Source organism: Phyllobates terribilis, unplaced genomic scaffold (genome assembly GCF_046119375.1).
Source record: "Phyllobates terribilis strain yellow unplaced genomic scaffold, ASM4611937v1 Scaffold_9__5_contigs__length_417890890, whole genome shotgun sequence".
Classification (NCBI taxonomy): domain Eukaryota; kingdom Metazoa; phylum Chordata; class Amphibia; order Anura; family Dendrobatidae; genus Phyllobates; species Phyllobates terribilis.
The window spans coordinates 140,375,255-140,398,326 of NW_027362769.1; the positions used below are offsets into that span (position 1 = coordinate 140,375,255).

Sequence of the window (23,072 nt, forward strand, 5' to 3'; positions counted from 1 at the left end):
AAGATTGGCAAATTGAACATAATTTCACACAAAACCAAAAAAAAGGTCAGGACAAAATTGCTGGCACCTTTCCAAAATTACAGGTAAACAATTTTAAGTAACAGGTGTAGACAATATGGAAATCACATCTAAAGCCAGATAAAAAGGAGAGAAGTTGACCCAATCTTTTCATTGTTTGTCTCTGTGTGCAACACTAAGCATGGGAAACAGAAATATGAGAACTGTCTGAGGAGCTGAGAACCCAGTTTTTTAAAAAAATATCAACAATTTCAAGGGTACAAGTCCATTTCTAGAGAACTTGATGTTCCTTTGCCCACGGTGCACAACATAAACAAGAAGTTTACAACTTCAAATATGAGAGACCTGGAGCAGTTTGCATAAGAAGAGTGTCCCAAAATTCCAGTTGAGAGGTGTAAGGAGCTTGTTGATTGCAGTTATTTATTTCAAATGGTGTGGAACCAAATATTAAGTTGAGGATGCCAACAATTTTGTCTGGCCATTTTTAGGGGTTTGTTTGAAATTCTGTCCAATTTGCCTTTTTTTTCAGTTTTTTTGTGTTGTTCCAATACACACAAAGGAATAAACATGTTTATAACAAAACATATGTAATTGCAATAGTTTCTGGGAGAAGTACTTAATTTTCTGGAACAATTTCAAGGGTGCCAACACTTTCAGCCATGACTGTATTCCCATCCACTAGTGCAGGCTATTACTCCATGTAAAGGGTCTGGGAGGTGGAACCTCTGAGCTATTATACAAAGGTGCAGTCTTTGTAAGGAGGCAGGTGGCTCCCAGGGAAGGCGGGAAGGTAGACACGGCAGGTGACAAGAACAGTCTCAGGGTAGAAGGACAGAACGGACACGGCAAGTGACGGGAACAGTCTCTTGACAGGCGGGTGGTCACGGCAAGTGACAGCAGAACCTCCAGGTAGGCTAGCAGGCAGGTAACAGGTGAGCGCTCCCAGGTGAGCGGGCTAGAGTCTCTGGACAGGCAGGTGTCACAGCAAGTGACAGCAGAACCTCCAGGTAGGCTAGCAGGCAGGTAGCAGGTGGGCGCTCCCAGGTGAGCGGGCAAGAGTCTCTGGACAGGCAGGTGGTCACAGCAAGTGAATGCTAAGCCTCCAGGTAGGCTAGCAGGCAGGTAGCAGGTGGGCGCTCCCAGGTGAGCGGGCAGACTGATCCATAGACAGACTGGCAGGTGCTGGTAGGCAGACTGTCGGACGGCAGGAATGCAAGCAGATAGACAGGTATCAAGCAGGAATCTGGCAGGTAACTGGCAGGTATCTGGTAACGGGACCTGAGGGCTGAAGCAGAGTTGATAGGCTTTGCAACAACATTGCTCGGGCACCTCCATTTTGGAGGAGGTGCCTTATATATGGTGAGATCCTCCCGCCATTGGCCGGGGACTCCTTAGGACGGCGCACGCGGCCCCTTTAAGAGAGGGGGAGCGCGCGCCCTAAGCACAGTGGCCGGGAAGCAGCGTGCGCTGCCAGCAGAGAGGGAGGAAGACGCCGGGCACGGAGCGGAGAGGTGAGGGGAACGGCGTCCCTGCCTAGCAGGAGGCAGGGACCCCGACGCTACACTCCATCACTCTGTGCATTTTCCGCAGCCTGAATCCAAGCAGTTTTAAGATCTTAATGTGCCCATACACATTAGGAATAAATTGCTCCAACCCACATGGTCTGTTGACTAATGTTCCAACAGCTATGGGGGTGTTTAACAAATGTCTGAAAAGCAATGTCTAAAGCATTCCAAATGTTATGTTATCATATGTGTCATGTTCGAGATCTGTGTTCTGCTGCTGTGATACCGCAATTTCCTCCGGGATAAATAAAGTATATCTTATCTTATCTTATCTTATCTTAATGTGCAAGCGGATGTTGGGGTTTGGACATGCACCCATTTGAATCGGTCTTCATTGCGCAGTCCCTCTTGGGTGGATCCCGCATCATTTTATATAGGCGTTACATAGACGACTTAATCTTTTTATGGGATGGCACTGAGGATGAAGCACTCCTCTTTGTGGAAGAGCTCAATAAGAATCCTTGGGGTTTATCGTTTACAGCCACCCTGTCTTTTTCAGCTATCCAATTTTTGGACCTGTTGGTGCGGTTCGATGACATAGGGGGACTGTTCACGTCAACCTTTTTTAAGTCTGTTGATGTGAACAGGCTATTTGAGGTTTGACAGTGGACACCTCCCCGGTTGGATTCGAAACGTACCATATGGCCAATATTGGAGAATACGCAAAAATTGCACGCGAGATTCTGATTTTTTTTAATGAATCTCACATTTTAAAAAAACGTTTTCTTGAAAAAGGTTACCCTAAGCGGCTTCTACAAGATGCATTTAATAAAACAAAAAGCCTCACACAAGAATTGTGTGTTGATAAGGTGCTGAATTCTAGATCATCTGTAGGTATATCTAATGATATTTCGCGGTGGAGTTTGGTAACAACTTTTTGCCAACCCCGCAATACTATATATAAACTATTACAGAAATATTGGTATATTTTAAGAGCTGATCCAATACTATCCAACACTCTCCCTGAGAAGCCAATGGTCATTTATAGGAAGAATAGGAGTCTACAAAATCTTGTGGCACCTAGTAACACGACTATTAAAACAGTTACGGCACATGAATCTAATATTGGTAATATGGGCTGTTACCAATGTCGCAGCTCCAAATGTCTATGTTGTCACAGTATCATTGATGGAGCACTAAATTTTACATCTAGTATGACTGGGGAAAGTTTTTTGATTAAACATAGATTAATATGTCAATCCACTTATGTGGTTTATCTTTTAGAATGCACATGTGGCCTACAGTATGTGGGCCGCACTGTGCAAACTATGCATGCCCGTTTGAATAAGCATAGGCAAAATATTCGGAACGGGTATCTAATGCATAGTCTTTCTAAACATTTTAATGCTGTACATCATAGGGATCCCAATAAGAGGACTCTTAAAATTGACCAAATAGACAAAAAGGAATCACATTGCTTATCGAATCTTATCAAAAAAGAAAGTTTTTGGATTTTCAAATTGGGGACATTAGCACCTGAAGGCCACAATCTCACTATTGTGAATGTGGCAAAATAAATTTTGATAAATTTTATAAAGTTAGTTTTTTAGGGTATTTATTGTCAACGGCCATTCTAAGCTGAATGTGCCTGCCCTCGTCAGATTGCAGCCGCTATATAACTTTTGGCTGGGCAAGTACCGGCATAGGAGACTGGCTGGGAATCCCCGGTTACGATAATAATTTTATTATTTATTAGTATTTCGTTTATATATTCTTTGGGGATAATTGTTTAATTATAAATTTGTGGTTATAAATTTGTGGTTATTATTTAGGGTTATTTGATTATGTTGTTTAAATGTTGAAGTTTTTTATCTGTTTCTAATCTTAATATGAGGGGTTAATTGTCTTGCTTTTATGTCATCAATTGATGGTCCAATCAGTATCTCTTGGACCCTTTTTAAACTTTCCAAGCCTACCTCCTTGTATCACCTGATGAAGACGGACTGCGTGCTGTCGAAACGCGTTGTGGATTATACAAGGATTTCTAATAAAAGGTCTCAATTGACCATTTACCCCTGTCTTATTCAGCGTTTTTTATCCCCATCCATCACCCTAGCGCTTTAGATCACTGGCATAATCGCATCACTTTCTACTGTTTGTCCCTTTGGGACCGCTGGTGGAGCTGCTTTTGGTTTTGTTTAATATCTCTTACTATTTTGAAGGAGCTAAGTGACATTTCCATTCACCGCTGTCGCAAAGACCTGCCTGCATGCCGTCTAGGACCTGCATCACATGACAACTCACTTGACAAACCAGGAAGTGTTTGGGGAGCGACACAACAATTGGCTGGGCTCCTTTGCATCTCCAGCCAGACAACACGGCATTCAGGCTTTTACCATAGTTGAGCAAGGTTGCGCAACCTTCGGGGTGAGTGGCCTTTTGGCGCCCAATTACTTTTCATTTAATCTCAAGTGTCCTCACATTGCGCCCCTGTCTCTTTTTGTCTTTCTATCTTAAGCCACATGTCTTGCAGCTGTGGTTCAGAAACGTCCTTTACCTAATTCAACTGTTACAGCTACTGCTACAGTAATTGTGTATAACTACAAGAATTCAGTTTGAAAATAAACCTTCTTCTGGAATCTTCATACATGTTTCTGCAGTCGAGTCAAGCTATCTGATGAAATCGCTTTGTGTGAGTAATGGTACATAGAGACAGTCTAGAAATGGTGTCTCAAGTGTCCTACAACTCACAGCACTACACACTTATGGAGTCAAAATAGGACAATTCAAAGTATTTTTGTCAGAAAACTGTTGTTAAACACCTTTGAAAAGTCCCAAAATTTTGTACTGCATGGAGTTGCACAAAAGTTTTGTGACTTTTCACATTTTGATGCCAGTTACTAAAGAGTTCTCTGCCATAAAGAACGGAGAAGCTACTTGGTTTTAATCTGTTATGGGGGCACTGTGGTTTCTCTCCCATGTCAAAAAGTTGACTTAGATACATATACATAAACATACATATATGTGTGGACCTTTTTATAGGATCTGTGTTTTCTTGTTTGACTCCCCACCCCACACAATTTTTTTTCAATAGATATGTATTGGAAAGTTTTAATTGTTTTCCTGCATATGCCAAACCTTTTTTTTTTTTTTTTTTTTTAAGATGAAATATATATATATATATATATATATATATATATATATATATATATATATATATATATATATATATATATATATATATATATATATATATATATATATATATATATATATATATATATATATATGTGTGTATAGTAAAAATGCAAGTCACACATACAGCTGTGTACATACCCTTTGACCCTGACCTGGCTTCATATGGATCCTTTATATGGAGTTAAAAATCTGAAGCCACCACAATATATACTTCTAGACTTCAGTTTAGAGGATTTCTATACTTCCGTGTTTTTATTTCTTTTATTTCTTAGGTGAAAAGTGGTGACATTCTCTTTAATTCCAATTTAAATTGCATCTTGGGGACAGAAGTTGAGAAATTGTGTCCAGCAGTGACCAGTGTAAAGAGATTATTGAGTGTTAATGATAACTGCTTGTGTAAATGGTTTGTAAATCGCCTTTAATTACTTTGTGTCTTGAGGGGTCTGCAACACATTTTGCTGTTTACAAAAACAACACTTACTGAAAATCCAAATGTCTTGGAAATGTCTTTGATGTCTAGTAAAGTCAGTCACCATGCCAATGTCTAAATCTTAGCACAACCTCTAATGACCTAGCAGTTAACAGAATTAATTAAGCAAAGAGCCAAGAACCATATGTTTCCTTGGAGAAATACAAAAGGTGTACAGTATGGAGGCAAAGCGATGAATACTAAATGAATCACTTTTAGTGATAATCTTCTTTATGACTCAGCAAGAAGAATCTCCGTTTTTTTCGTACTTCCGTTACCACCTAAAACACAAGCTGCCTTACACCAAAGTTCTGCTACTGTGTAAACATCCATAAATAATTAAATGTACAATATATGGTGTTTTCACACGTTATGCCAAACTTAGGCCATAACTAGAGATGAACATGTACGTGACATAGTGGGTGCACATAAAGTTGAAGATGTCTCCTCACTTAGAACTTTGCCGAAGTATTTCCTGGTCCATCATGGCTGTGATCCGAAGAGTTTACGGATACGGGGTATTGATTGTGTTCATGGTGGCATAAGAGGTCTTAACGAAAAATTAACATGCCTTCCTTTTCTCTAATAATATACAATTATAATAATGGTTAATCTGGTTGCCTTTTTTTTCGTGTTTTTTATTTTGCATGTCTTGTCCGAATGTTTCCGAATTGCCTTATTGTGTCCTTGACCTCTATTTGGTCTGTGGAGTGATGAGAAGACGGCCTACTGATATCATCTTGATCAACAAATGAACTTCAGTTGTTCTTGTGAAGCTATTACGTTTTCTATAATTATAGTTGGGTGTTGTAAAATGAGGATTTATTTTTAGGTTTATCTTATTGATGTTTATATTCTCTGTTACTGGGGAATCATTACACTAACCTTATTGAGGATTACATAATGCATTTCTGTGATCGTCATCTTAATTTCCCTTTTTGGGTCTTCTTTATTCACTTATGTTTTCACTTCTGGGTCACTTTCTTTTATTTAGAGAACACAGCAATCATTAGCGCTGAACATTTACGGTAGTAATAGAGAAAAACAGAAAATTTGAGCTTGGGTTAAAATGGTATACATGCAGCACATAAGTGCATGTTTCACAATGGCCATGAATCATAAAAACCTACAAGAAGCAAAATGAATCTAAACCCTGCTGTAAATAAATAAAAAGCAAGTGCATTTAAATAAAATAGGGTTCTTAGTAACACTGTTTTTGAACAAAAATAGCATGAAAGCCATCCCACCAGCGACAAGGTGAACCCGTTCAGGATAGAACCTACTCTAAAAGTTTCCCTTGGCTGGTGTTCCCAGTTTGGGACTGGAGACTCAGTCTGCCCTTATTCACACAGAGGTCAATTTTGACACATGGTAAGGTTTTTAACCCCTTCGCAACCTTGGGTTTTGTCGTTTTTGCTTTTTCGTTTTTTGCTCCCCTTGTTCCCAGAGCCTTAGCGTCTTTATTTTTTGGACAATATGGCCGTGTGAGGGCTTATTTTTTGCGGGACAAGTTGTACTTTTCAACGCCATTACTAGTTTTACCATATCGTGTACGGGAAAACGGTAAAAAAATTCCAAGTGCGGTAAAATTGCAAAAAAAGTGCAATACCACAGTTGTTTTTTATTTTTTATTTTTTACCACGTTTACTGAATGCTAAAACTGACTTGCCATTCTTATTCTCCAGGTCATTACGAGTTCGTAGACACCAAACATGTATAGGTTATTTTATATTTAAGTGGTGAAAATTTTTTTTAAAAAAATAGCGCCATTTTCCGAGACCTGTAGCGTCTCCATTTTTCGGGATCTGGGGCTGGGTGAGGGCTTATTTCTTGCGCGCCGGGCTGACGTTTTTATTGATAACATTTTGGGGTAGATCCGATGTTTTGGTCGCCCGTTATTGCATTTTATTGCAATTTTGCGGCGACCAAAAAACGTAATTCTGGCGTTTAGAACTTTTTTCTCGTTAGACCGTTTACCGATTGGATTAATTCTTTTTTTATATTGATGGATGGGGCAATTCTGAACGCGGCGATACAAAGTATGTGTATGAGGTTTTTTTTTTTTTAGATTTTATTTTGAATGGGGTGAAAGGGGGGTGATTTAAACTTTTATATTTTTTTTATATTTTTAAAAACATTTTTTTTTCACTTACTGCATGCTTCAATAGTCTCCATAGGAGACTAGAAGCAGCAGTTGTCTGATCGTCTCTGCTACATACAGGGGACCAGCAGATCCCCTGCATATAGCAGAAATGGTCCTGTGCTATGAGCGCCGACCACTAGGTGGCGCTCATAGCGACCAGATCATGACAACCACAGGCGTCTGCTGCAGACCCTGGGTTGTCATGCACGCCCATCGGTGACCCGCGATCACGTGACGGGGGTCGCCGGTGGGCGGGGCTTCTGAGGCGCAACCCGGAAGCGCGCGTTAAATGTCGCTGTCGGAGATTGACAGTGGCATTTAACATGTTAACAGCCGCGGGTGGATCGCGATTCCACCCGCGGCTGTTGCAGCGGCACATGTCAGCTGATTCTTACAGCTGACATGTGCTCGGTTCAGTGCGGGCTCAGCGCCGGAGCCCTCACTGAACCGGGGGTACGCAAATGTGCGTACTAATACGGCAAGGGTTGGAAAGGGGTTAATATTAGACAGAGTAGGTTCTATCCCGAATGGGTTCACCTTGTCGCTGGTGGGATAGCTTTCATACTATTTTTGATCAAAAACAGTGTTACTAAGAACGCTATTTTATTTAATTGCAGTTGCTTTTTATTTATTTACAGCAGGGTTTATTTTCATTTTGCTTCTTGTAGGTTTTTCTTTTTCATTTAGTAATAGGTCTGTTTTCTCTGTACTCCAAAAACATGGCTGTCAGCTTGTGAGTGCACTGTGCTGACCCTTCTCTATCATGTCACATTCGGCTTCCAAATTAACGGTGCGCATGTCTGTGACGTCATCGGGAGGTTTTCTCTCATACGTGCGCTCTGTTAGAGAAGCCAATCATGTTACACTGATTTCCAGACTGGGCCTCGTGCGCTAACTCGCTGATCACCAATGAGTACATCTATATAAGACTGACAGGACAACATTAGAAACATACCCCCATTTGAAGAAGCGAAACGCGCGTCGGGGCAGTCCCCTGGGAACACCACACTTGCGTCTATATTTCGATGGGTAAGTGGTGACTATTTTGCACTTTATTAGCATTAAATGGGTATGATATTATTATGGCAGTTAACCTTATTTGTATAAAACCATTAATATATTTTTTCTTTGTTTCACAAGCACTTTAATTTTCCTGAGTGACATATATACTCCCTGAAATAGGAAACTATTACTGGGGTTTGTGCAATTTCATCACAATATCCCATATTTACTTCTGGTTCCCCAGGTGATTTTGTTTTCTCTTTATCTACCTGCACTATATGTATTCTGTATTTACTTCTATGATTAATAAAGTATTGTAATTATTTTATGAAGTCAGCACTCCAATTTTCCTTTTTTGATTAGCATAACTAGGGATGAGTGGACCCGTGAAAGTTTGGGTTTGAGTACTGTCACATGTGTGTCAGATGTAGCAAACAGTCGTTCTGCAGCTGGTTGCAGAATCAGTCTTACTTTAGGAGTCAGTGGCTACCTCCCTCCTGCTCTGATTGACACCCTGGCCTGGGTTTTTAAATATTTTGTTTGCTGCAGGGAGGTGCCGGTGATAATCACATGTTCCCTTGTGAAGACTTGTAGCTATTGCAGTCAGCTTACTTCCTTTCTGGTGCTTGGAGGACGTTTGGTGTAATCTCTCTGAAGTCGGCTCAAGCTAAGTTTCTTCCCCCTGTGTTTGTCTCCCTTGTGGTCTTTAGTTTATAATGGGGACTGACCAGTGCTCACTCCCCCTGCTTCCCTATCCAGGGCCTCTAGCTCTAGGGATTTACAGGGCTTAGGTTTCCTGTTCGGGAATTGGTGAGGAACCAATATAGTGACGGTAGGGGAGACAGGGTGGTATTAGATCAGCCTAGGAGGTCTCCACTCCCCCTTTCCCTCATCCCTTCGTGTTACACTTAGTCTTTCCTACACTGTGCGTGACAGGTACCCCACCAAATTTTAGTCCAAAGTTTGATTCGGGTGCCAGAAATTAAAGCTGAACCTGAACCCCATTGAAAAGAATGAGGACCCGAACTTAGGAGCTGGAAAAAAAAATCTCTCTCTCTAATCCCAAACTGTAAAACAGACTTCCAGGAGAAGTCAGTGTTTGGAGTTCAGCATCGGACGGTGTTTGGTACGAACCCTGAACTTTACAGTTAGGGTTCGCTCATTTTCTAGTCTTAACTTCTAACTGTCCCGTTTTTCCACATTTCCTCCCAAAATATGTGGACATTCCTGGGTAGATTGGGACTCAGTCCCTAAATGTCCCGTGAATGAAGGTGAGCGTTTTGCAAGGTCTACCTTTGGCATTTGTTACATTTTCTAGGAATCGTTTGTAACAAACTATTGTAAAGTCATGAATAATAAAAATGATACCAATTGATTTTGAAATTTATAAAGATAATGTCTATAAAGTCCCAGTCAATGAAAACTTATCCTATCTACTGCTATCAGACATTAACAGTAAAGTATCATAATATCTACTTTACTTTTGAACTTTTGTCCACAGTTATGATATTGATGAATTATCCTTGGAATAGTGGGGGTCCGATACAAATGTATAGAAGCTGATCTGTAGTATCAGGAAAAGGCCAATCAATAGTGTATTGAGCAGTGATGTTTTGTTCTGCACAATCATTGCACCCTTACTGATCTGATCTTGATGACCTATTCTAAAGGCTTCTATACACAGAAGTTGAAAATCAGCCAAACACACCAACTTTAGCAGGACCATCTCATGGATGTGCAGGCCTCTTGATTCTTCCCCAACTGATGAAGTTTAAGAGGAGATGAATTGGGCCTTTGGGAATTCAACATCCGATCCTTTCATTTTCAGGGGAGATATACTTCCTCCTCTCTCCCCATTAAAAACCCATGAACGTTTGGCTAAAATCAATGAACCATCTCTCTAATGCACAAATGTATCGGGTCCTCCAGAGGTTGAGCCTTTTTTTTGCAACATCTCTCTTCTCAGGCTTGTAGTCATAAATAGGAGGCTTACCATTTTATTGAATCTATATCTCTAAGGGCTTATTCAGACAAGAGTGATTTTTTATTTTTTTGCACGAAAATAAGGTCCAAGTTTCACCAGATTTTTTTTTCCTTTTTATCAGTACTCCATCAAAGTGTCATCCGTGTCAGCTTTTACCATCAGTGTTTCACCAGTTTTTCTCAGATGAAAAAAAAAAAAATTTGATCGTGGTTTCTCAAACTTATCCTATCAAACAGTCTACAAAAATGGACCACACATGGTGTCAGAATTCCAGTTGTCCTTCTACAGTTTGACCACTAGTGGCTGCAATTGTTTCCCTTAATAATTGTGCTGCAATCCCACTCCTTAACACTGGAGGCAGCTGTTATGTTCTGCAATTGCCCTTTACTAAGTTGGCAGATTCTGAACCTGTGGTATCCATCTTGTTTCTTGTTTGGGCCTACTTAAAGCCGCACGGATGTCTCCTTCATTGCTTGAGTATTGTGTCTAGCTGTTACGCTGCGGAAACGCTTAAAAAACGCTTGTTAATAGGTCTGCAATGGTCCCCAATGATAATCCGCATGTGCCGTGCACATGCTGCGGAAATTTCCGCTGCAGATTATCATTGCGGAAAAATCTACAGCACGTCCATTAATTTTGCGTAATCGCTGCGTTTTGGCCACCATAGACTATCATTGAGCCACATAACATCCGCATGCATACAAGTATGCATGTGGATGTTATGCAATTCAATGCGCGGATGGTACCCGGGTCTGGAGAAGAGGAGACTCTCCTCCAGACCTGGGTACCATAGTACCTGTAGTTAAAAAAGAATAAAATAAAAATAAAAAACAACTACTTACCTTCTGATGGCCCCCTGTCTGCTCCCGGTGGCGCTGCTGGCTCTTCAGCTGCTCGCGGTGGTGTCAAAGGATGTCGGCGGTCGCGTGACCTGTCACATCACTAAATGACATCATGGAAGGTCCTTTTTAGAACACCGCGAGCCGCCGAAGACACCGGATGCACCGGAGTAGGAGACCGGGGGTCATCGGAAGGTGAGTATAATGTTTTTTTTTTGTTGTTGTTTTTTTTACTATTGATGCTGCATTTGCAGCATCGTAACTTGGTCACACAACATAAATCCATGCCGCTTGCATGGATTTATATAGTGTGACCAAGTTGTCAAGCACTTTTCCAAGTGATGCTAAAAATCGCTTGGAAAAGCGCTTGACACCCCGCACGTGGAAATGCATGTGAAGAACGCTACACAAACGCTTCTACCTTCCATGTAAAATTCGCATGCATTTTTTTCTGCCAGGGAGATGCAGAAACGCTCAGGAAAAATCCAGAGCATTTCTGCTTTGTGGGTACATAGCCTTAGCCTAGTTTCCAGTCTCTAAGCTCCTGAATATTCTTACCTAGATTGTTCTTACCCATCTACGGATTGTTTCCTACAACTCCTTTTGCTAACTACAAGAACTTCTACTACCGCTTGCTGTTCTGCTCGTGCTCCTTCGGCCACTGGTTTCCAGCGGTACTACGCCAGTATCAGAACACAGAGATGGCATACAAGTGGTGTCTGATTTTTTTCACAGATCCATAGACTTGCAATGGCAATTTTGATCCAACACTCAGGTCAATATCGGACAGGTCTCTGTGCTTTTGTGCCGACCACACAGTCAGAACAGAAAACCAGACATGTGCATTATGCCATAGACCATCGACCATTATAGGTATGAGCCCCCTCTGCATCAGGCTTATCTAAGTCAGACAACAACTTTCAATGCAAGAATGAATCATTCCTAGAATGGCTTTCATAGCTCATAGATATGCAACCATTTTCAGATAAGTGTGAATTTAAGGCTTCAGATCTCTTAAAAGCTGCAAAGTAATTTCCTTCTTTGAAAAACATGCAGCGTAGATATTATAGGGAATATGTGAGAATTTTCTTATATACCTTGCACAATTTCTGTGGATATGTGATCTAAGGGGTAAGGTTTCTCCTTGTAGAGAATGAGATGCCAGGTCTGGCATGCCAGTATGAGGAAACTTAAAACACCTTGCATGCTCTGTTCACCTCATACTGGCATGCCAGACCTGGCAGCCCACTGTCCACAAGGATAAACCTTACCCCTTACATCCCAGTCTTAGCTTCTCACCCAGCTAAATCAGATCTCGTACTTTGCACTGATGAGGGGCAATACCCCGAAACACCGTGTCTGCAAATTGAGATTCTGGTTTGACTTTTATCCTAAGTCATGTGCCAAGGCTCGTTAAAAGGTTCGATACTGACTTGTAGGATTGCTACTTCCAATAGGTGGCAATGGAATTCTAGTCCTCTTCCTCTCTAAAGAGATAATTTTCATGTGGATATGTGAATCATTCGTGTTCCCTTTTTGAATACCCCCATTAGGAGTTAATAGAGAGGGTATCAATGTTTAGGACTTTCATCTATAATTCGAAGTGGCTACTCGGATTTGGGACACACATTTCATTTACAACTAAGCAATATTTAATTTGCCCTGCGGGGGTGCTGCACAGAATTTAAACACTCGTTCCTGGATTACAATTAATTCCCAGTGGTTTTAGCAACAGGATATCCTGTGATCAATTTACAAGGGTACTCTTAATATAAAAAAGGATTATCCAAAGTGTCTGAAAAAAATATTTCACTTTTCTTTCTTTACAGTTAATACTTACCCTTTAAAAATGATATATTACGTCGTAATTCTATCCATCCTTTTTACCTGATGTGACTTATGAAATCCACAAGAAAAAAAAAAGTTTTAATGCTGAATAAGGTTTTAATTTTAATGGGACCTAACATCACAAAATCCATTAGGATAATTTAATATTAACCTAGAATCCTCATTATGGCTCATTTCAATTCTCTATGTAGGTCATTAGACGTTACACTTTTTACTTTTTTTCCTTTCTTCTTGTATTAATCAAATCTTAACCCCAAAAGATATTAGTGCAAATTTTTCAATGAACATTAAGGCAAGGCTGCTGTGGTGGGGGGGGGGGTGGGGGTAGCAGTACCAGCATTGGTGCAATTGTACAACATTGTCATATTAATGACGATTATTGGACTAAATGCCGTTTTTTAGGTCTCACTGTTGAGGGATATTCTTATACTGACGCAGCCATTATTGCTGCTAGAAGATGCAACTAGACGACCTTGCCATAATATAAAGAAGTACCATGCATTTCCGTGTCTTTTTATTATGTTGATAAATAGGTGGCGCTGTGACAAGTTGTATGAGAAGTCCCATCCGCTAATACATACAGGAACGTTCTGTACAATGCCTGAACTTTGAAGCAGGGAAAATTAAATGGCCACAAATATGAATGGTTTATATATGTGTATGTCTTTATAATTGTGTGCGTTAGAGATGTACTTGGCAAATTCGAACAGTTTGCAATTCAATGTACTCAAATCACAAGCAAAAATGCCCACCGCCATTTTACAAAAAACAGAAGATTGTATTAGCTAGAGAAGGCTCACGTGACTTCAAGCACGGTTTCCTCAAAATGCTTTGCAGATATTACATCGCATGATAAAGAATAGTCAATCAAGAGCAACTATAATAGCCAGTATAAAAGCTGAGACAGGGAATGTAGCAGCCAGTTTGTGATGAATCAGTTATGGGGTTTTTACTCACTTGGGTGCGACGGGAGGCAAACAGGAAACATGTTCCTTTAAATGTCCATGTCGGTTTATTGCTTCATAAACCAAAAACAAAAGACAGCCTTTATTTCAGGCAAACAAAGTAAAGTGTCCTTTAAGGAAGTCTCTGCTTAGCCAGTCCTGTGGGCACACAGGCTGGGTAGCATCCAGTATCCTGGTTTGGTCTGGAGACAACAACACACAGGAGGCCTTCTCCCTCCAAACACACAGACCTTGTGCCAAACAACGGCCTCCATTTTATAGGCTGTTAACCACACCCAGAGGTGAGGTATGTGGGTAGCTGGACCCGCCAAACTCTCCAAGTTGCCCATAACCCGGTCCTAGGTTCACTAATCAGTACTCTTAGTGCTGACGTGCACTAGAGCAATACTCCGGGTTACATCACAGAGGACAACCATCTCTGTGATACATACCTCTCGTCCATTATGCGTCCGAAAGCCACCTTACACAGTGTAGAAAGTAGAGGCCACAGCTTTGTAATAGAGATAGAGACAGACGGCTTTAAAACACTGAATAAATATCCCAGATAGTGTGTGTGACAGGACAGTGGTAAAAAAAAACAGCTACCATCAGTTTACCCACAGCCATAAATGCAGAGGTCTCTTTGACATTACTAAGGTTGTGTTCACATTAAAAACCTTGAAAAGGTTTGAATACAGTCATAGGAGACCTCAGAGTATTACACACATTTTTTTCTAGTGTAATTAGAGGTTTTATAGTAACTCACTACGAATTGAACTTTTTTGCAAAGTTCAACAAAACTGGCGAATTGGAATTTAAAGAGATTTGCTAATCTCTAATTCGTGCATACACGAGATGAATGTTTGGGCATATATGTATAATATGTAGCAATTACGTTACTATGCAGTAGAATTATAGCATAAAAGGTTAGGATTGGGATGTGCTGTGTTAAAGAAACTGTCCTTTCTATTCCTTTAGAGGATGAAAATGTTGGAGAAAGGACACGATTGTTGGAGTGGGTAGAGCATGAAAGGCCCTACTCCGTCTCCAGAACAGTCCAGTGAACGGGCTGCCTAGTGAGCCTGTGGGAGCCTTCATGACTGGTATGAATTAATGTGTTTATTTTGATTTGTGTAGTGGTGGGCCTGTGCCTGATATCTTAAGAAAGTTGTAATGTATAGTTAGCGACCAGACCACCTTCGGTTTATTTTGTACTTTGTTTACATGAGAGATAAAATAAAGCTGGTTAAGGCCAGTTTGAATGAGAATTCGCTGACTTGGTGTCATGAAGCTATATATTCCGAAGCTGTCACGTATGGTAGAGTATTCAGGCATACAAATGGCACAAGAGGTGTGCGGTAAGATTTAAAGAGTTGTGTGTGTATCTGTATTATATATGAAATTTATGAAATATTTATGTATCTGTGAAAATGTGTGTTGTATTTATTTGAACTGGATTATGTATGTATGTATGTATGTATGTATGTATGTATGTATGTATGTATGTATGTATGTATGTATGTATGTATGTATGGTTGAGGTTTCAGCTCCCAGGTAGCCTCATGGATACGCACAAGCACAGGGTTTTTATATGAAAACAAAATAAAGTTTATTGCCCTGCATAAACTTTACAACTCCAAATAGGAAAACAGCCTGTCTCCAGCACAAATGAATAACCAAAACAGTCCTTTCTTCAGCAAAGATAAATAACAAAACAGTCCTTTTTATGGATATGGCAAAGTAAATCGTATGGTCTCATCGACTCGGTGTCACGGTTCCACCCCTCACTGTGTCTGGGATGCAGTTACTGACAGCTCAGTCATCCAATCTTGTACAGGGGCGTGCTGGAGCTGTCAGTACTGTGATTGACAGCTCGACCATCCAATCTGGTACATGGGTGTGCAATAGCTCAGCGTGGTGATTGACAGCTCAGCTGTCCATTCTGAGACTGGGAGACACTGGCTATCTTCCAGTTGTTCATTATTCCAGTTGAATGCCTGGCTACTTAACTGAGCTGTTTCCTCCAGATCTCAGCCAGACGTACATTCAGCTAGTGTGTGAGGTTTGTTCTGTGCCTTGAGTTCTGTTTATTGATCTTCTGTTGCCTGACCTTGGACCTTGTTCTGACCATTCGCCTGTTTAACCCCTTCTGCTCTGATCTGCTTTCCTCCTGGTATTCTGATCTATGGAACGCTATCTGACTACACCTTTGCCTCTTCCCTCTGTTTATGACATACCCTCCTGGCTTTGACTTCGGACTCCTTGACTATCCCGTCTCACGGCCTGGCCGTGAAAAGTGACTCAGCGTCAAACTCTTAATTACAAAAACCTCTCGAGTTACAGTACCATCTACCAACTCTGTCTTTCTCCAGCCTCAACACACTACTACTCCCTGAGCTAGACAAAGTGCACATTATTAGTCCACTAAGACTGGGACTAGAGTATGGGAGCAACCTTTCCCGGCCAGGCTCTTTTCATCACTCCTAAATCCTGAACCCAAAATCCAGCCAAATTAAAAACCATCTCGGTAACACATACCTGCTATCCAGAACCTTACCTTCTGCCTTCTAATGCTATGTTCACACATCATTTTTTTTTTTTTTGCGTCACAAATCTGAAGCAAAACTTTTCCTTCAGGGGCATTTTGTTCAGTATTTTTCTTGCAGTTTTGGTGCTTTTTTATGAGTTTTTGGTGCATTTTTTCAGCGTTTTTTTCACTGTTGTTCTGTCTCTATTTATGCAAGTACGTAAAGTTCTGTGAAAAAAAAAAAAAAAAAGAACCCCGTTCTATTTTACCATCAAAAACGCTGATGCAAATTCTGATGCATTTTTTTCAGCACCCTTTACTTCATATGAGTGAAAAAATGCTGAAAGAAGTGACACTATTTTCCAAAAATTCATGCAAGGCACAAAATATGGAACAAAAAAAAAAACATGATGTGTGAACAGAGAATTCTGGTTTCTCATAGACTTTGCTAGTACTGCAAAAGGCAGCTGAAAATTTGCAAAAAACGCTGAAAAAACCATGATGTGTGAGCATAGCCTTACAGTAGTTATACGTTCTTATGAGTGCATGTATGTATGTGATAAGTGTATGTATTTATATATGTATATGCATGATACACCATGAACTTGCTCTCTGATGATATTGCTATAGTTGAAGGGTTCACTACAAATTTTGCTATGGGGCCCAAGGCTACTTGTTGACCTCTGAATGTAGCTACAGTGGGTACGGAAAGTATTCAGACCCCTTTAAATTTTTCACTCTTTGTTTCATTGCAGCCATTTGGTAAATTCTAAAAAGTTCATTTTTTTCTCATTAAAGTACACTCTGCACCCCATCTTGACTGAAAAAAGGCAGACATGTAGAAATGTTTGCAAATTTATCAAACAAGAAAAACAAATATCACATGGTCATAAGTATTCAGACCCTTTGCTCAGTATTGAGTAGAAGCACCTTTTGAGCTAGTACAGCCTTGAGTCTTCCTGGGAATGATGCAACAAGTTTTTCTCACCTGGATTTGGGGATTGTCCGCCATTCTTCCTTGCAGATCCTCTCCAGTTCCGTCAGGTTGGATGGTGAACGTTGGTTGACAGACATTTTAAGGTCTCTCCAGAGATGCTCAATTGGGTTTAGATCAGGGCTCTGGCTGGGCCAGTCAAGAATGGTCACAGAGTTGTTTTGCAGCCACTCCTTTGTTATTTTAGCTGTGTGCTTAGGGTCATTGTCTTGTTGGAGGGTGAACCTTCGGCCAATTCTGAGGTCCAGAGCACTCTGGAAGAGGTTTTCATCCAGGATATCTCTGTACTTGGCCACATTCATGTTTCCTTCAATTGCAACCAGTCGTACTGTCCCTGCAGCGGAAACACACCCCCATAGCATGATGCTGCCACCACCATGTTTCACTGTTGAGATTGTATTGGGAAGGTGATGAGCAGTGCCTGGTTTTCTCCACACATACCGCTTAGAATTATCATGAAAAAGTCCTATCTTCATCTCATCAGACCATAGAATCTTATTTCTCATAGTCTGGGAGTCCTTCATGTGTTTTTGAGCAAGCTCTATGCGGGCTTTCATATGTCTTGCACTGAGGAGAAGCTTCCGTCGGGCCACTCTGCCATAAAGGCCCAACTGGTGGAGGGCTGCAGTGATAGTTGACTTTGTGGAACTTTCTCCCATCTCCCTACTGCATCTCTGGAGCTCAGCCACAGTGATGTTGGGGATCTTCTTTACCTCTCTCACCAAGGCTCTTCTCCCACGATTGCTCAGTTTGGCTGGACGGCCAGGTCTTGGAAGACTTCTGGTGGTCCCAAACTTCTTCCATTTAAGGATTATGGAGGCCACTGTGCTCTTAGGAACCTTGAGTAATGCAGAAATTCTTTGGTAACCTTGGCCAGATCTGTGCCCCGCCACAATTCTGTCTCTGAGCTCATCGGGCAGTTCCTTTGAGCTCATGATTCTCATTTGGTCTGACATGCACTGTGAGCTGTGAGGTCTTATATAGACAGGTGTGTGCCTTTCCAAATCAAGTCCTATCAGTTTAATTAAACACAGTTGGACTCCAATGAAGGAGTAGAACCATCTCAAGGAGGATCACAAGGAAATGGACAGCATGTGACTTAAATATGAGTGTCTGAGCAAAGGGTCTGAATACTTCTGACCATGTGATATTTCAGTTTTTCTTTTTTAATACATTTGCAAAAATTTCTACATTTCTGTTTTTTTTTCAGTCAAGATGGGGTGCAGAGTGTACTTTAATGAGAAAAAAAATGAACTTTTTAGAATTTACCAAATGGCTGCAATCAAAGAGTGAAAAATTTAAAGGGGTCTGAATACTTTCCGTACCCACTGTATATCGCTTACCGCACAGGACACAATAAACACAATAAAAAAGCACAAGACTATTCAGCTTATTTCGCATATATTAACCACACATTATAAAACTATAAAATTATTTTCTTTTTTCTTAAAAATATTTTATTGTACATTCAGTCCATGTAAATCTTCATTTTCATGCTGAAAAATGTATCTAAATGCCCTTCGACTAACACATTCCCTAAAATTCGCCAATATGCGTCAAAGAGGCAGTTCAAAAGAAAGTCTGATTTTTGGGATACAAATTTGCTTAAGATTCAGGTGCAGCCACTGAACTCTCATAAATAAATAGAATTAATGGATGTCATTAGGATTGGGGAAGGGTAAAGAACGTTATAAATTGTAGTGCAAATGAGCTGTTACTCACAGGAAGCAACCAGGCATTAATGTAGATCACTGCGGCGGCTCCTAGTAAGTGCGGAGATATATCACCGCAAATGTCTCTTAATTGTTAGAAGTATATAATTAAACAACAGTATACACAGTAGTTTTGTTAAATGACAGTAAAACTTTGTCCACAGGTTTAGTAGTAAAGCAGCCTGTGTATTTAGAGCACCTGTTCAGACCATTGTCACTGTGGCCTTGCCGAGTTTTCAGTTTTTGTGACACTAGTGTATGTACCACAGGGGCCAACCGTCCTGCGACTATAAGGCCTTGTATTTATAGTGCCGTAGAAATAGCAATTTTGTACTAGGTGTTGAGACAATTCTGACTATACAACAATTCTATATTTACTCATGTCGCAGAATAAAATACACCTCCCACCTTCCCCTTCAAAAAAAAAAGTGGCCCAGATCGATCAAAGAGTTTACGCTAGAATTCTGGCATAAAACTGAAATGTAGAAAAAAAGTTGCTCAAAAAAGGAGGTTACTAAACAATCTTGCGACTTAGCATTTTTAATCTAGTTCTACCAATTTTATGGGAAGTGTGAAGGGACGTCACCAAGAGCGGCCAACAAATTAACCATAATTTACGGCCCAAAGGTGACGTATATAACGGAGATGTGCTTCAATTACTGACTGGAGTACATTTCTTAGCCATTAATATTTGGTTTGTGTGTACATTCTGGCCTGTGTGGTCAGTGTTACAAAGGGAGGTGGAGGAACTTAAGTGCGGAATAAACTTCTGGGTTTTGATGCTAAGGCTACGTGCAGATGGAGCTTTTTGAGATTTTAGGAGTCGATCCAAGAAACACCACAAAGATCAAGTAAAAAATGCTTGAAAGACTCCCACTTTTTTTCTACCAGGCTCTTTATCAAAATCTGAAGTGTAAAAAAAACAAACAAAAAAAAAGCCACTCAAAATACTCTACATATGGGTAAAAAAAAGAGGATTAACATGGAAAAAGTGTTTGCCCCCTTCCTGATTTCTTATTCTTTTGTATGTTTCTCACACTTAAATGTTTCAGATCACAAAACAAATTTAAATACAGGACAAAGATAACACAAGTAAACAAGAAGTGTAGTTTTTAAATAAGGTCTTTATTATTAAGGGGAAAAGAAATCCAAACCTGTGTGAAAAAGTGATTGCCCCTAAACCCAATAACTAGTTGGGCCGCTCTTAGCAGCATTAACTGCAATCAAGCGTTTGCGATAACTGGCAATGAGTCTTTTACAACGCTCTGGAGGGATTTTTGCCACTCATCTTTGCAGCATTGTTGCAATTCAGCCACATTGGAGGGTTTCTGAGCATGAACCGCCTTTTAAAAGGTCATGACACAGCATCTCAATCGGATTAAGGTCAGGACTTTGACTAGGCCACTCCAAAGTCTTAATTTTGTTTTTCTTAAGCCATTCAGTGGTGGACTTGCTGGTGTGTTTAGGATCATTGTTCTGCTGTATAACCCAAATGCACTTCAGCTTGAGGTCAGGAGCAGATGGCCGGACATTCTCCTTCAGGATTTTTTGGTAGACCGCAGAATTCATGGTTCCATTTACCACAGCAAGTCTTCCAGGTCCTGAAGCAGCAAAACAGCTCCAGACCATCACACTACCACCACATTTTACTGTTGGAATAAAGTTCCTTTTCTGAAATACTGTGTTACTTCTACCCCAGATGTAATGGAACATACACCTTCCAAAAAGTTCAACTTTTGTCTCATCAGTCCACAGAGTATTCTCCCAAAAGTCTTGGTGATCATCAAGAGGTTTTCCGGCGAAACTGAGAGGAGCCTTTAATGTTCTTTTTGCTCAGCAGTGGTTTTCGTCTAGGAACTCTGCCATGCAGGCTATTTTTGCCCAGTCTCTTTCTTATGGTGGAGTCATGAACACTGACCTTAACTGAGGCAAGTGAGGCCTGCAGTTGTTTGCATGTTTTTGTGGGGTCTTTTGTGACCTCTTGGATGAGTCTTCACTGCGCTTTTGGGGTAATTTTGGTAGTCCGGCCACTCCTGGGAAGGTTCACCACTGTTCCTGGTTTTCGCCAATTGTGGATAATGGATCTCACTGTGGTTCGCTGGAGTCCCAATGCTTTTGAAGTGGCTTTTTAACCTTTTCCAGTCTGATAGATCTCAATTACTTTCTTTCTCATTTGTTCCTGAATTTCTTTGGATTGCAGCATGATGTCTAGCTTTTGAGGATCTTTTGGTCTACTTCACTTTGTCAGGCAGGTCCTATTTAAGTGATTTCTTGATTGAGAACAGGTGTGGTAGTAATCCAGCCTGTGTGTGGCTAGGGAAATTGAACTCAGCTTCCCAAAGATGTGATAAACCACAGTTAATTTATGTTTTAAGAGGGAAGGGGGGCAATCGCTTTTTCACACAGGGCCCTGTAGGTTTGGATTTCTTTTTCCCTTAATAATAAAGACCTCCATTTAAAAAATGCATTTTGTGTTCATTTGTGTTATCTTTGTGTAATATTTAAATTTGTTTTGTGATCTTAAACAGTTAGGTGTGAGAAACATGCAAAAGAATAAGAAATCAGGAAGGGGAAAAACACTTTTTCAAACCACTGTATATAGAGTGGATGGCTTCCAAACTAAGCCTCTTGAAGTATGAACAATCCATGCTACTCTTTTTAACCATTTAAAGGTTTCTGAACCCTGAAGAGGGTAAAAGAAGTGACATAAGATAGAACATGGGCACAGCACTATTGTTTTGACATTGCTGTGCATTAAGTTAATTTTTGCAACACTTTTTTGAGTGGATTCATCCTGAGAAATACGTCAGGTGCCTATACCCTTAAGAATTAGAGTTTCATAAAGCAAATTCCACTAAAAAATGTCACTTTTGACCACCTCAACCCTGTCTGCAGATAGGGTCCATTCAATACAAGTTTTAGAGCAAAATGCAAATGACAATTAATTACATTTTGCTTGTCACTCATTTAAGTAGATCATATTTTTTTGCATCACCACTGTGCTAAAGTTCAGGAAAATGTTTTGCAATAGATGGTTGGGTATTTATTGCTGGGTGAGAGTGGCCAGGTCACCGTGATGTCAGAGCTTCCTATGAGACCCATGTGATAGCAGTCTCCTAATTTTACCTCTGTCCCAACTTCCCACAATATTGACTAATGCCATTCTCAATTTATTATTAATTTGAAAACATTATCAGGAAAGAGGAAGTCCCTGGTTGAACAGTACATGTCACAGTTCTCAAAACATGTTTTGTATTATGGTACATTATATTCATATACCTAAAGGTATAATCAATCTTTGAGCTTCTGATGTCAGCCATATTATGCTCTCCTGGGAGAGATTATATGGTTTGGCCAACAGACAGCTGTCTAGTTGCAGCCATCTCATATTTTCACAATGCACTTTCCAGACACACTCCATATAGCAAGGCAATTGGGTTGGATCCCTTTATTCTTTGACCAGAGCTTTGATGCCCCATGTGTCTAGTAACTAGAAGAGATGCAGGGGATTGAGTCTTCAAATTAAATTTCCATAGTACAATAATAAATGGACAAGCAACTGTCAGACATTTTGTCACGGGTGTGTCAGAAGTGACAGACAGTCGCCCTGCAGTTGGTTGCAGGAGATCAACGTTTGGCATTACAGACACCTTCGTAGCAGTCTCACTCTAGGACCCAGCAGCCACCTCCCTCTGGCTAATTGACAACAAGGCTGGGTGTTTAAATACTGCCTGTTACTAGAGGGAGGTGCTGGTGATATTCACATGACCCCTTGTGAAGGCCTGGAGCAAGTGCAGTTCTTACTTCCTCTCTAGTTCTAAGAGGACGCGTATGCAATCTCTCTGAAGTCTACTCAAGCCAAGCTACTTCCCTGTGTCTGTCTTTATGT

General features: G+C 40.5%; 1 protein-coding gene across 5 annotated transcripts in view; it reads left to right on the plus strand.

Annotated features, from left to right (window-relative positions):
- The window catches only part of RBMS1 (RNA binding motif single stranded interacting protein 1), a 383,160-nt gene that overhangs the window by 117,406 nt on the left and 242,682 nt on the right, over positions 1 to 23,072 (plus strand). The window lies entirely within an intron of this gene.